Source organism: Bufo bufo, chromosome 8 (assembly GCF_905171765.1).
Source record: "Bufo bufo chromosome 8, aBufBuf1.1, whole genome shotgun sequence".
Classification (NCBI taxonomy): Eukaryota; Metazoa; Chordata; class Amphibia; order Anura; family Bufonidae; genus Bufo; species Bufo bufo.
Window position 1 is genome coordinate 212,265,867 of NC_053396.1, and position 15,448 is coordinate 212,281,314.

At 46.5% G+C, this 15,448-nt stretch overlaps 1 non-coding gene across 1 annotated transcript; it reads left to right on the forward strand.

The window, feature by feature from the left end:
- Positions 1-9,003: 9,003 nt before the first annotated feature.
- Positions 9,004-9,075, forward strand: TRNAE-CUC. The gene has a single exon. It is a non-coding gene; the product is annotated as a tRNA-Glu (tRNA).
- The last annotated feature ends 6,373 nt before the right edge of the window (positions 9,076-15,448 follow it).

A 15,448-nucleotide genomic window follows, 5' to 3' on the forward strand; every position in this document is an offset into this window, starting at 1 on the left:
TGTGTCTTATAAAGCGAAAAATACGGTAATCGCAGTTGCAAGCCAGTGAGTGTCTGGCCCACAGACTGTACTGTGGCCACTGGCTAGGCCACCACTCATACCGTTACAGGGTGTCACTCACAATACCTTGCAGATAAAAAAAAGTCCATTTATTATTTCTCTGTGATATAATCGCAGTTGCAAGCCAGTGTGTGTCAGGCCCACACAGACTGTACTGTGCCCACTGTCCACCACTTATATAGGATGGTACCGTACCTTTCACACATAGTACCACTTATCTAAAAAAAAATGACAGGCAGAGGCAGGCCACCCCGCAGGGGCCGCCATGGTGCTGTGATTTCCAGTGGCCCGGGAATAATGCCCAGTGTTCAGAGGCCACGTACCCTGAACCCGAAAAATTCTGAGAAAATAGTTGACTGGCTTACACAGGACACCTAATCTTCAACAGCTTCCGCTAAGGACCTTGACGCACCATCCTCCTCCAGCTCAGCTTCGGTCACCTGCTCTCAAGTTACCACTCTCCCGCCCGCCACCACCACCCCCACTACCACCACAGCCACCACAGCCGCTTCACTTGATACGCCAGAGGAGTTATTTACACATCAGTTGGATGGAATTAGTGATGCGCAACCATTATTGCCAGAGGATGTAGATAACAGGGATATGTCTCAGTCAGGCAGGATTACACACATGGACGTACAGTGTGATGATGATGATGATGTTGTACCCGCTGCTGCTTCCTTTGCTGAGGTGTCAGATACAAGTGAAGTGGTTGATGATGACGATGTGTCCGTGGATGCCACGTGGGTGCCTGCTCGAAGAGAAGAAGAAGAAACGAGACGCTGAACTTTACGTCCAACGTGTGGACCTTGGGAGACAGTATTTAGGTTTCAGCTATTTTCATTTTATTCATAGACAACGCGTTTCGGGGTACTGGGGACCCCTTTATCAAGTCTGAGTACCCCGAAACGCGTTGTCTATGAATAAAATGAAAATAGCTGAAACCTAAATACTGTCTATGACCGGTTGTGTCAGTGCGCCTCCCAAGGTCCACACGTTAGACGTAAAGTTCAGCGTCTCGTTTCTTCTACCGTTACCCGAGTGGCAGGGTGGCTCCTGCCCAAGGCGAGCGGACGAATCCAGGCTGCACCAACCGTTGCAATTCTCTGCGTTTTGCCTTCATTGTGGTTGCGCCCAAATTGGTGCAACCCCAATAGGTGAGCAAACTACCTCCTATAATAGATTTTATCTTTTATTGAACATACTCACCCTATGAGCGCCTTTCTCTAATTTTATCGCCACAACTTGCCGAAGAGAAGAAGAAGAGGGGGAAAGTTCAGAAGGGGAGACAGAGAGAAGGAGGAGACGAGTTGGAAGCAGGGGGAGGTCATCGCAAGGAGCTAGTGGCACAGTCAGACAGCATGTATCGGTACCCGGGGTCAGGCAGACAGCACGCCAATCAACGCATGCTGTTGCCACCACCAGAATGCCGTCATTGCAAAGTTTAGCAGTGTGGCATTTTTTTTGTGTGTCTGCCTCTGACAACAGCGATGCCATTTTCAACCTGTGTCAAAAGAAACTGAGTCGTGGGAAGTCCAACACCCACCTAGGTACAACTGCTTTGCGAAGGCACATGATCGCACATCACAAACGCCTATGGGATCAACACATGAGTACAAGCAGCACACAAACTCAAAGCCTCCATCCTCCTCCTGGTCCAGCATCTTCAGCCACGTCAACCACTGCTGTCCTCCTTGCCCCCTCTCAACCATCCGCCACTCCGCCTCCCTCCTTCAGCAGTTCCTGCTCATCTGCCCACAGTCAGGTGTCTGTCAAGGACATGTTTAAGCGTAAGAAGCCAATGTCACAAAGTCACCCCTTGCCCGGCGTCTGACAGCTGGCTTGACGGAACTTTTACCATACCAGCTGGTGGAGTCTGAGGCCTTCAAAAAATGTGTTGCTATTGGGACACCACAGTGGAAGGTACCCGGACTAAATTTTTTTTTCACAAAAGGCAATCCCTGATATGGGACGTAACAGGGATTAAACTGATAGGAATAGTACTAGTTAAGACACCACTCATATAGGGTGTCACAGCACATTGCTCTGTGCACGCGCAGTGCCCCAACTTGGGAGTAAGAGGCTCGACCAAGCTGCTTTTTCCATCTCCCGGTTCCTAAAATCAATTCAGTTAGGTCTGTCACTGTGAAGGCAGTCGAAGGTACCCGGCCTAAATTTTTTTTTCACAAAAGGCAATCCCTGATATGGGACGTAACAGGGATTAAACTGATGAGAATAGTACTACAGAAAATACCACTTATATCGGGTGTGACAGTAAATTGCACGGCGCAGACGCAGTGACCGTGGATTAAAACAAAGGGGAGGGAGCCAGCGTTTTTTTAACCATCTCCCCGTTCGAAAAATCAATTCAATAAATGGACCCCAGATTGGGGACGTAACAGGGATTAAACTGATGAGAATAGTACTACAGAAAATACCACTCATATCGGGTGTGACAGTAAATTGCACGGCGCAGACGCAGTGACCGTGGATTAAAACAAAGGGGAGGGAGCCAGCGTTTTTTTAACCATCTCCCCGTTCGAAAAATCAATTCAATTCACCTTTCGGGACCCTTGGTGTTGTACGTGGCTGGGTGGAGGAAGAAACCTTCAATGACATCAACGGGATATGGCTAGCTTGGTATCCAACCTTGTGCAAATGGGGAGTTTGCGGTTGGGCAAATGGACTGTTTGCGGTGCATTAAAAGGGGAGTTTGGTCTGTCAATGTCTGTGAAGCGGGCGTAATCCTTACACTACCTGATCGATACAACATCATACCTGATCGTATACACACACTGGATGTTTTAACCTCCTCAGGACCGCCGTACGCAGGATTGCGTCTTTGCGGCGGCCCTGCTCTTCTGGGTGGACGCGCCGGCGCGTCCTCTCGCGAGACGCGAGATTTCCTGTGAACGCGCGCACACAGGCGCGCGCGCTCACAGGAACGGAAGGTAAGAGAGTTGATCTCCAGCCTGCCAGCGGCGATCGTTCGCTGGCAGGCTGGAGATGTGTTTTTTTTAACCCCTAACAGGTATATTAGAAGCTGTTTTGATAACAGCGTCTAATATACCTGCTACCTGGTCCTCTGGTGGTCCCCTTTGTTTGGATCGACCACCAGAGGACACAGGTAGCTCAGTAAAGTAGCACCAAGCACCACTACACCCCCCCCCCCCCCCCCGTCACTTATTAACCCCTTATTAGCCCCTGATCACCCCATATAGACTCCCTGATCACCCCCCTGTCATTGATTACCCCCCTGTCATTGATCAACCCCCTGTAAAGCGCCATTCAGACGTCCGCATGATTTTTACGGATCCACTGATAGATGGATCGGATCCGCAAAACGCATCCGGACGTCTGAATGAAGCCTTACACGGGCGTGATCAATGACTGTGGTGATCACCCCATATAGACTCCCTGATCACCCCCCTGTCATTGATTACCCCCCTGTAAAGCTCCATTCAGATGTCCGCATGATTTTTACGGATGCACTGATAGATGGATCGGATCCGCAAAACGCATACGGACGTCTGAATGAAGCCTTACACGGGCGTGATCAATGACTGTGGTGATCACCCCATATAGACTCCCTGATCACCCCCCTGTCATTGATTACCCCCCTGTAAAGCTCCATTCAGATGTCCGCATGATTTTTACGGATGCACTGATAGATGGATCGGATCCGCAAAACGCATCCGGACGTCTGAATGAAGCCTTACAGGGGCGTGATCAATGACTGTGGTGATCACCCCATATAGACTCCCTGATCCCCCCCCTGTCATTGATTACCCCCCTGTCATTGATTACCCCCCTGTAAAGCTCCATTCAGACGTCCGCATGATTTTTACGGATCCACTGATAGATGGATCGGATCCGCAAAACGCATCCGGACGTCTGAATGAAGCCTTACACGGGCGTGATCAATGACTGTGGTGATCACCCCATATAGACTCCCTGATCACCCCCCTGTCATTGATTACCCCCCTGTAAAGCTCCATTCAGATGTCCGCATGATTTTTACGGATGCACTGATAGATGGATCGGATCCGCAAAACGCATCCGGACGTCTGAATGAAGCCTTACCGGGGCATGATCAATGACTGTGGTTATCACCCCATATAGACTCCCTGATCACCCCCCTGTCATTGATTACCCCCCTGTAAAGCTCCATTCAGATGTCCGCATGATTTTTACGGATGCACTGATAGATGGATCGGATCCGCAAAACGCATCCGGACGTCTGAATGAAGCCTTACAGGGGCATGATCAATGACTGTGGTTATCACCCCATATAGACTCCCTGATCACCCCCCTGTCATTGATTACCCCCCTGTAAAGCTCCATTCAGATGTCCGCATGATTTTTACGGATCCACTAATAGATGGATCGGATCCGCAAAATGCATACGGACGTCTGAATGAAGCCTTACACCGGCGTGATCAATGACTGTGGTTATCACCCCATATAGACTCCCTGATCACCCCCCTGTCATTGATCACCCCCCTGTCATTGATCACCCCCCTGTCATTGATCACCCCCCTGTCATTGATCACCCCTCTGTAAGGCTCCATTCAGACATTTTTTTGGCCCAAGTTAGCGGAATTTTTTTTTTTTTTTCTTACAAAGTCTCATATTCCACTAACTTGTGTCAAAAAATAAAATCTCACATGAACTCACCATACCCCTCACGGAATCCAAATGCGTAAAATTTTTTAGACATTTATATTCCAGACTTCTTCTCACGCTTTAGGGCCCCTAGAATGCCAGGGCAGTATAAATACCCCACATGTGACCCCATTTCGGAAAGAAGACACCCCCAGGTATTCCGTGAGGGGCATATTGAGTCCATGAAAGATTGAAATTTTTGTCCCAAGTTAGCGGAACGGGAGACTTTGTGAGAAAAAAATGAAAAATATCAATTTCCGCTAACTTGTGCCAAAAAAAATAAATTTCTATGAACTCGCCATGCCCCTCATTGAATACCTTGGGGTGTCTTCTTTCCAAAATGGGGTCACATGTGGGGTATTTATACTGCCCTGGCATTCTAGGGGCCCCAAAGCGTGAGAAGAAGTCTGGTATCCAAATGTCTAAAAATGCCCTCCTAAAAGGAATTTGGGCACCTTTGCGCATCTAGGCTGCAAAAAAGTGTCACACATCTGGTATCGCCGTACTCAGGAGAAGTTGGGGAATGTGTTTTGGGGTGTCATTTTACATATACCCATGCTGGGTGAGATAAATATCTTGGTCAAATGCCAACTTTGTATAAAAAAATGGGAAAAGTTGTCTTTTGCCAAGATATTTCTCTCACCCAGCAAGGGTATATGTAAAATGACACCCCAAAACACATTCCCCAACTTCTCCTGAATACGGCGATACCACATGTGTGACACTTTTTTGCAGCCTAGGTGGGCAAAGAGGCCCATATTCCAAAGAGCACCTTTCGGATTTCACAGGTCATTTACCTACTTAACACACATTAGGGCCCCTGGAAAATGCCAGGGCAGTATAACTACCCCACAAGTGACCCCATTTTGGAAAGAAGACACCCCAAGGTATTCCGTGAGGGGCATGGCGAGTTCCTAGAATTTTTTATTTTTTGTCACAAGTTAGTGGAAAATGATGATTTTTTTTTATTTTTATTTTTTTCATACAAAGTCTCATATTCCACTAACTTGTGACAAAAAATAAAAACTTCCATGAACTCACTATGCCCATCAGCGAATACCTTGGGGTCTCTTCTTTCCAAAATGGGGTCACTTGTGGGGTAGTTATACTGCCCTGGCATTCTAGGGGCCCAAATGTGTGGTAAGGAGTTTGAAATCAAATTCTGTAAAAAATGACCTGTGAAATCCGAAAGGTGCTCTTTGGAATATGGGCCCCTTTGCCCACCTAGGCTGCAAAAAAGTGTCACACATCTGGTATCTCCGTACTCAGGAGAAGTTGGGGAATGTGTTTTGGGGTGTCATCTTACATATACCCATGCTGGGTGAGAGAAATATCTTGGCAAAAGACAACTTTTCCCATTTTTTTATACAAAGTTGGCATTTGACCAAGATATTTATCTCACCCAGCATGGGTATATGTAAAAAGACACCCTAAAACAAATTCCTCAACTTCTCCTGAATACAGAGATACCAGATGTGTGACACTTTTTTGCAGCCTAGGTGGGCAAAGGGGCCCATATTCCAAAGAGCACCTTTCGGATTTCACAGGTCATTTTTTACAGAATTTGAATTTAAACTCCTTACCACACATTTGGGCCCCTAGAATGCCAGGGCAGTATAACTACCCCACAAGTGACCCAATTTTGGAAAGAAGAGACCCCAAGGTATTCGCTGATGGGCATAGTGAGTTCATGGAAGTTTTTATTTTTTGTCACAAGTTAGTGGAATATGAGACTTTGTATGAAAAAAAAATCAAAAAAAAAAAATCATCATTTTCCACTAACTTGTGACAAAAAATAAAAAATTCTAGGAACTTGCCATGCCCCTCACGGAATACCTTGGGGTGTCTTCTTTCCAAAATGGGGTCACTTGTGGGGTAGTTATACTGCCCTGGCATTCTAGGGGCCCAAATGTGTGGTAAGGAGTTTGAAATCAAATTCTGTAAAAAATGACCTGTGAAATCCGAAAGGTGCTCTTTGGAATATGGGCCCCTTTGCTCAACTAGGCTGCAAAAAAGTGTCACACATCTGGTATCTCCGTACTCAGGAGAAGTTGGGGAATGTGTTTTGGGGTGTCATTTTACATATACCCATGCTGGGTGAGAGAAATATCTTGGCAAAAGACAACTTTTCCCATTTTTTTATACAAAGTTGGCATTTGACCAAGATATTTATCTCACCCAGCATGGGTATATGTAAAAAGACACCCCAAAACACATTCCTCAACTTCTCCTGAATACAGAGATACCAGATGTGTGACACTTTTTTGCAGCCTAGGTGGGCAAAGGGGCCCATATTCCAAAGAGCACCTTTCGGATTTCACTCGTCATTTTTTACAGAATTTGATTTCAAACTCCTTACCACACATTTGGGCCCCTAGAATGCCAGGGCAGTATAACTACCCCACAAGTGACCCCATTTTGGAAAGAAGAGACCCCAAGGTATTCACTGATGGGCATAGTGAGTTCATAGAACTTTTTATTTTTTGTCACAAGTTAGTGGAATATGAAACTTAGAAAGAAAAAAAAAAAAAAAAAAATCATCATTTTCCGCTAACTTGTGACAAAAAATAAAAAGTTCTATGAACTCACTATGCCCATCAGCGAATACCTTAGGGTGTGTACTTTCCGAAATGGGGTCATTTGTGGGGTATTTGTACTGTCTGGGCATTGTAGAACCTCAGGAAACATGACAGGTGCTCAGAAAGTCAGAGCTGCTTCAAAAAGCGGAAATTCACATTTTTGTACCATAGTTTGTAAACGCTATAACTTTTACCCAAACCATTTTTTTTTTTACCCAAACATTTTTTTTTATCAAAGACATGTAGAACAATAAATTTAGAGCAAAATTTCTATATGGATCTCGTTTTTTTTGCAAAATTTTACAACTGAAAGTGAAAAATGTCATTTTTTTGCAAAAAAATCGTTAAATTTCGATTAATAACAAAAAAAGTAAAAATGTCAGCAGCAATGAAATACCCCCAAATGAAAGCTCTATTAGTGAGAAGAAAAGGAGGTAAAATTCATTTGGGTGGTAAGTTGCATGACAGAGCAATAAACGGTGAAAGTAGTGTAGGTCAGAAGTGTAAAAAGTGGCCTGGTCTTTCAGGGTGTTTAAGCACTGGGGGCTGAGGTGGTTAAACCACGTTGTTCAAAAAATTTTAGGATTGTTAGGTGATTTATGCCCTTTATGGATTAAAACCCAACTCTGCGTCAACTATGTAATTTTCCATGGGAGTTTTGCCATGGATCCCCCTCCACAGTCCAGGGGTTAGTCCCCTTGAAATAACTTTTCCATCACTACTGTGGCTAGAAAGAGTCCCTGTGGGTTTTAAAATTCGCCTGCCTATTGAAGTCAATGGCGGTTCGCCCGTTCGCGAACATTTGCAAAAATTTGCGGATTTTGGGGCGGATTCTTTGGCACCTTTCCCCCCCCCCCCAATACTTAAAAAAAATGGTACCCCCTCACAGTAGTATTGCCCTCATTGTACAGCCTTCACAGTAGTTTTGTCCAGAAATGTGCCTCCTCATGGTATTTAAGCCCATACTGTGCGCCCTCATGGTAGATATGCCGACACTGTGCCCCCTCACAGTATATATACCCTCATTGTACAACTTTCACAGTAGTTAGGCCAACATTGTGACCCCTTAAAGTACTTATCCCTTCATTGTGCCCCCTTAAAGTACATATCCCTTCATTGTGCCCCCCTTCAAAGTAGTTATGTGCTCCTTGTGCCCCACTCACAGTAGTTATGCCCTCTCTGTGTCCCTTTCACAGTAATAATGCACTATTCTGTGCCCCCTTCACAGTTGAAATGCCTTCTTTGTGCACCCATAACAATTATGCCCCCTCACAGTAGTAATGCCAATTGTGTCCCCTTCACAGTAGTAATGCCTGCTCTGTGCCCCATAACAGTTATTCTCCCCCCATTCACAGGAGTAATGCCCTCTGTGCCCCCTTTACAGTAGTAATTCCCTCTGATACTGCTTCACTGCCGTAAACATTCAGTTTAAGAAACCATAATTGAAGTGACAACTTTTTAGATCTTTAACTGCTCCTCGGCATTACGCTGTACATTTCAACAAAGGGATGGACTTGTGGCACATCCGTACCAACCTTACCTTAGTTCCCGCAGCTTGTAGTCGATTCTAAGCCTTGGTGAAGGATTTTGAGGAAAAATTTTATCCTTTTTCCAACCGCTTAGTGGACGATGGCTTTCAGCTGATGGCTTTCAGACACTCCATTTGCTTCTCTTCTCAGGTGTTATTTGTGACAACCCTTCCCTGGTGGTCTAGTGGCTAGGATTTGGCGCTCTCACCGCCGCGGCCCGGGTTCGATTCCCGGTCAGGGAAAACCTCATCTTTATTTGCTTACTCGTTTTGAAGTGCCAACTTTGAAATCTTCACCTGTTGATACTGCTTCACTGACGTCAACATTCACTTTAAGGAACTGTAATGAAACTGCTGTGAGAGTCACATAAAATGGCCTTGTAAATATAAATGCCTATGTAGGTCTTTGCAATTGTTTCTGCCATTTTGCTGGCCTGGAGGGTGTTTTCCAAACTCGAAATCAGCCCAACACTTTCCCTGTTGTATTCCATTCTGCTTAAACAGTGAAGTGCTGAATCAATGTTTGGCAAACTTTTAGGAAGAAAAACACAGAATGCTCCATTCTTGGCCTACCCTTTCAACTTTACGTTTTCATAGCTTTTTCTATGGACTTGAATTTGGATCTCACAGGAGAGCACATCTTCTACCCTGGCTGTCTAGTGGCTAGTAACCAACACGCTCACTGCCACGGCCCAGGTTAGGTACCCCATTCAGAGACACCTTGCTTGTAATTTTCTCAGACTCTTAAACTTTCTAGATCTTTAACTGCTCCTCGGCATAAACTTTTTAGATCTTTAACTGCTCCTCGGCATAAACTTTTTAGATCTTTAACTGCTCCTCGGCATTACGCTGTACATTTCAACAAGGGGATCGACTTGTGGCACATCCGTACCAACCTTACCTTAGTTCCCGCAGCTTGTAGTCGATTCTAAGCCTTGGTAAAGGATTTTGAGGAAAAATTTTATCCTTTTTCCAACCGCTTAGTGGACGATGGCTTCCATCTGATAGCTTTCAGACACTCCATTTGCTTCTCATCTCAGGTGTTATTTGTGACAACCCTTCCCTGGTGGTCTAGTGGCTAGGATTCAGCGCTCTCACCGCCACGGCCTGGGTTTGATTCCCAGTCAGGGAAAAGCGCATCTTTATTTGCTTACTCGTTTTGAAGTGCCAACTTTGAAATCTTCACCTGTTGATAATGCTTCACTGACGTCAACATTCACTTTAAGGAACTGTAATGAAACTGCTGTGAGAGTCACATAAAATGGCCTTGTAAATATAAATGCCTATGTAGGTCTTTGCAATTGTTTCTGCCATTTTGCTGGCCTGGAAGGTGTTTTCCCAACTCGAAATCAGCCCAACACTTTCCCTGTTGTATTCCATTCTGCTTGAACAGTGAAGTGCTGAATCAATGTTTGCCAAACTTTTAGGAAGAAAAACACAGAATGCTCCATTCTTGGCCTACCCTTTCAACTTCACGTTTTCATAGCTTTTTCTATGTACTTGAATTTGGATCTCACAGGAGAGCACATCTTCTACCCTGGCTGTCTAGTGGCTAGTAACCAACACGCTCACTGCCACGGACCAGGTTAGGTACCCCATTCAGAGACACCTTGCTTGTAATTTTCTGAGACTCTTAAACTTTTTAGATCTTTAACTGCTCCTCGGCATAAACTTTTTAGATCTTTAACTGCTCCTCGGCATTACGCTGTACATTTCAACAAAGGGATGGACTTGTGGCACATCCGTACCAACCTTACCTTAGTTCCCGCAGCTTGTAGTCGATTCTAATCCTTTGTGAAGGATTTTGAGGAAAAATTTTATCCTTTTTCCAACCGCTTAGTGGACGATGGCTTCCATCTGATAGCATTCAGACACTCCATTTGCTTCTCTTCTCAGGTGTTATTTGTGACAACCCTTCCCTGGTGGTCTAGTGTCTAGGATTCGGCTCTCTCACCGCCACGGCCCGGGTTCGATTCCCGGTCAGGGAAAAGCGCATCTTTATTTGCTTACTCGTTTTGAAGTGCCAACTTTGAAATCTTCACCTGTTGATACTGCTTCACTGACGTCAACATTCACTTTAAGGAACTGTAATGAAACTGCTGTGAGAGTCACATAAAATGGCCTTGTAAATATAAATGCCTATGTAGGTCTTTGCAATTGTTTCTGCCATTTTGCTGGACTGGAGGGTGTTTTCCCAACTCGAAATCAGCCCAACATTTTCCCTTTTGTATTCCATTCTGCTTGAACAGTGAAGTGCTGAATCAATGTTTGGCAAACTTTTAGGAAGAAAAACACAGAAGCGTCAATTTTGACGTAAATTTGTTTTCCCTTAGTCCTAACAGCAGCACAAGTGGGGTATTCGCCCCTGTGAAGCTGGTCAGGACAGGCAGAATTTTTGCTGAATAAAATTCTTCATCCCAAGTAATTAATTAATTAACTCCCCCCTCCTTATATAGGCCGCCCTACACAGGGCTAGTTGCTTTTTTAACAAGTAATCATAACAGCATAGAGGGAGGGATATTTGTGTGCTGCTGTTAGGACTAAGGGAAAACAAATTTACGTCAAAATTGACGCTTCCCTTTCGTCCTAACCAGCAGCACAAGTGGGGAAGTAGCAAGGAACTTCACACAAATTTTGGGAGGGCTAAAGGACTAATACTAAGTAGCTGAATTATCCCACAGGAGTTAGAGAGCTGACCTATGGACGAGCAGCATTCAACACGGACCGTCCAAAGGCTGTTCCCTCTGAACGCCTATTCTCCAGGCGGTAATGGGAAATAAAGGTGTTTTGCGTGCTCCACAAGGCAGCCGCACAAATTTGCTCTAAAGGGATTAGCTTCCTTTCCGCATATGACGTAGAAACTGCCCTTGTAGAATGGGCAGATAAGAAGGATGGCGGTGGTAAGTCTTGTGACGTAAACGCCAGCTTAATAGCCTCCTTAATCCATCTGCTCAAGGAGGGCTTGGAAACCTTGAGCCCTCTGTTGTTCCCCAAATAAGCAATCAGCAGATTTTCTGATCTCCTGAACTCTTCCGTTCTATTCAAATATATTCTAAGGACTCTTGGGATGTCCAAGGAAAGTAATCTCTCCTCCTCAGGAGTGTTAGAGGTAGGAGAAAACACCGGCAGTGTTATTGTCTGGTTGGTGTTCACAAACGAAGGAACCTTTGGTAGAAAGGTAGGCAGAAACCTTAACAGGACCTTGTCCTGCAAAAAACTTAAGTATGGTTCCGCTGCCCCCAGAGCCTGGAGCTCCCCAACCCTCTTGGCTGAGGTTATGGCCAAGAGAAAGGTAACCTTGAGAGAAAGGTATTTTAAGTCTACCTGCTCCAAAGGCTCGAAGGGGGGGGGGGGGCACAACCCCCTTAGGACCACTGGCAGCTCCCACTCAGGGATTGGTCTCTGGATGCTGGGCCTAAGCCTCTGAGCACCTTTAAGGAACCTCTTAATTAGGGGGTCCTGAGAAATTGGCTTACCAAGGCATGCTGACAAGGCAGCAACGTGAGCTCTCAATGTAGATGGGCTTAGACCCTTGTCTAGACCATCTTGCAGGAATTGAAGAATCTCAGAGAGAGGAGGATCTGAGGAAACTACCTCTCTATCCGTGCACCATCGCATAAATATTTTGAATATGCGGGAATATTTCTGATTCGTAGAAACCGCTCTGGAGTGAGAGATTGTTCTCAGGACCTCCACCGAAAGCCCTCTAGCTTCTAGAAGGGACCGGTCAGTCTCCAGGCTGTCAGACTGAGCCTCCTCAGATCTAGACGGGGACCTGTGTTCTGGTACACTAGGTTCTGTATTAGGGGAAGTCTCCAATAATTGCCCTGACTCATCTGCATGAGCTGGGTGAACCAAGACCTCTTCGGCCAGAATGGAATGATGGCTATCACTGAGGTCTGGTCTTGCTTGATCTTCATCAATATCCTTGGTATCATGGAAATTGGAGGGAATACATAGGCCAGCCTGAACCTCCATGTTATGGACAGAGCATCTATCGCTACCGGATTGTCCTCCATGTACAAGGAGCAGAATTTGCTTACTTTGGCGTTCAGACGAGTTGCCATCAAATCGATCTCGGGAGTCCCCCAGCGTTGGACTATCCTGGAGAAGATATTGTCGTTCAGGGACCATTCTCCTGGTACCGGAAGGCCTCGACTTAGACGATCTGCTACTATATTGAGATCCCCTCTGATGTGGACTGCCACTAGATAAGATAGATTGCTCTCTGCCCAAGATAAAATTAATCCCACCTCCCTCAGGAGGGTCCGGGATCTCGTACCTCCCTGTCTGTTTAAATAAGCAACCACAGTCGTGTTGTCGGTCCGTACTCTCACAGCTTGACCTTGGATGAGAGGTGAGAAGTGATTGAGGGCTAACCTTACCGCCCTTAGCTCCCTCAGATTGGACGATAGGAGTCTCTCCTGAGGATTCCAGGTATTCTGAACTGTATTGTGTCCCAGATGGGCTCCCCAGCCTAGAAGGGAGGCGTCTGTGGTCAGGATCACCCAAGTAGGTTGGGCTAGAGACATTCCATCCACTAGGTTCTTCCACCACCTGAGGGAGGAACGGACTTCTACAGACAGGGAGTGATTCCGATCTAGGTCTCTGGGTTTGCGATTCCAAACCGCTAAAACTTCCTCTTGCAGTGGCCGAAGGTGCCACAAGGCCCAAGGTACTGCCTCTGCAGACGCTGACATGTGGCCTAACATCCTCATGAGAACCCGAATAGACACCCGTCTGGGGGATAGGAGAAACTCTGCAGCTTTTATTACTTTGTCTCTCCTCTGTGGAGATAGATATAGGGTCATTAGCTGTGAATCTATCACAAACCCCAGAAACCGTCTTGTGGTAGAGGGGACCAACTCTGATTTGTCCCAATTCACGAGCCACCCCAGGTTCTGCAGAGTGTGGAGAGCTTGTTGAAGCTGGGCTTGTAAGATGTCTGCGGACGCGGCTTTTAAAAGCCAGTCGTCTAAATAAGGGACGACTTCTAAGCCGAGGAGCCTTAAGTGGGCGACCACAGGAGCCACAACCTTTGTGAAGGTGTGTGGAGCAGAGGAGATGCCAAAAGGCAACACAGCAAACTGGTAGTGCTTCACTACCTCTTTTATGCAGACAGCAACTCTGAGATATTTCCTGTGGGCCGGACAGATAGGAACATGAAGGTAAGCGTCCTTCAGATCTATCGTCACCATCACGTCTGCCGGGTTCAGGTTGTTTAGGACTGAGCGAATGGTTTCCATCCGGAAACGCTTCTTTCTGATGAACCGATTTATGTAACGCAGATCGATAATCATGCGCCAGTCTCCTGACGGCTTTGGAACAAGAAAGATGGGAGAATACACTCCCTGACCGAGCTCTCGAGGAGGAACTTCCTCTAAGGCCCCTTTGACAATGTACTGGAGTACAGAGTCTTCCAGGATCAGTTGTCTGCTGGGTGTTAGACGTCCTGTAAGGACGAACCTCTCTTGAGGTTGGGAACTGAAATCGATCCTGTAACCGGTGCTGATGACCTGCAGCACCCAAGGATCTGGGATTATTTGCTCCCAAAAATCTCTGAACAAAAATAAACAACCTCCTACTGGAGGATTCAGGCAGGGAGATTCGTGTGGAAGTGTGGGGGGTGGGGATGGGGAGGTGGTGGGCTGCCGAGAGTCATTGATCAGCCCTGCGGTTCCCGCGACCGCGACCTCTACCTCTCCTGTTATTTTCGGAACGTCTCTGGTTCCTCTCTCTTCCCTGGAATCTTCCACCTCTGCCTCTCCCACGTCCTCGAAAGGATTGCTGAGGGAGTGATTTTCCCTTCTTGTCTGCAAGATTCTCCATGAGGCGGTCTAGCTCGGAGCCGAACAACCTGCCAGGCTCGTAAGGGAGAGAGCACAAATTAAATTTTGATATGTTATCCGCTACCCGGGGCTTCAGCCATAAAGGCCGTCTGCTGGCAGCAGACAAAGCCATTGACTTGGCAGCAAGTCTTAGCTGCTGCTGAGACGCATCCGCCATGAAATCTATGCCTAAAAGGAGGGTTTTAAATGATCCAGGATGTCATCTCTGGCGACTCCCGAATCTATGTCTGCCTGGATCTTCAGCGTACGGGCGCGAATGAAATCAGACACCTCGGTACCGGCTATGGCCACAGAGGCAGAGGCGGACGCCGCAGCATAGTTACGCCTGAGCGAACATTCTGCGCGTCTATCCAGGGGATCCTTCAGGTTACTCCCGTCATCGGAAGGCACCAAGGTTCTTCTGGAAAGTTTGGCTATTGCCATATCCACTTTAGGTGGTGGGACCCAATCCAGGGAGTCCCCCTCCTGTAGGGGGAACATCAGTTTGAACCTCTTGGTTAGAACCGGTCCTTTCTCAGGATGTTTCCATTCGGTCGCCATTAACTTTTTAAGCGACTCGTCCACTTTGAAGGCCCTTGGCCCCCTAGCGGTGGAGTGTGGAGCTTCCCCATGCTCAACATCCTGGTCCCTTGACCTGATGGAGCGCAATAATCTCTGTGTCTTCTCCGCCGGAAAGGAAAAGACCGACTCCTCTTCCTCAGAGGAAGAATTCTCGCCAAGCGAGATCACGTCTTCCGACATTGGAACAGGCCCAGGCGAGGCCTGCC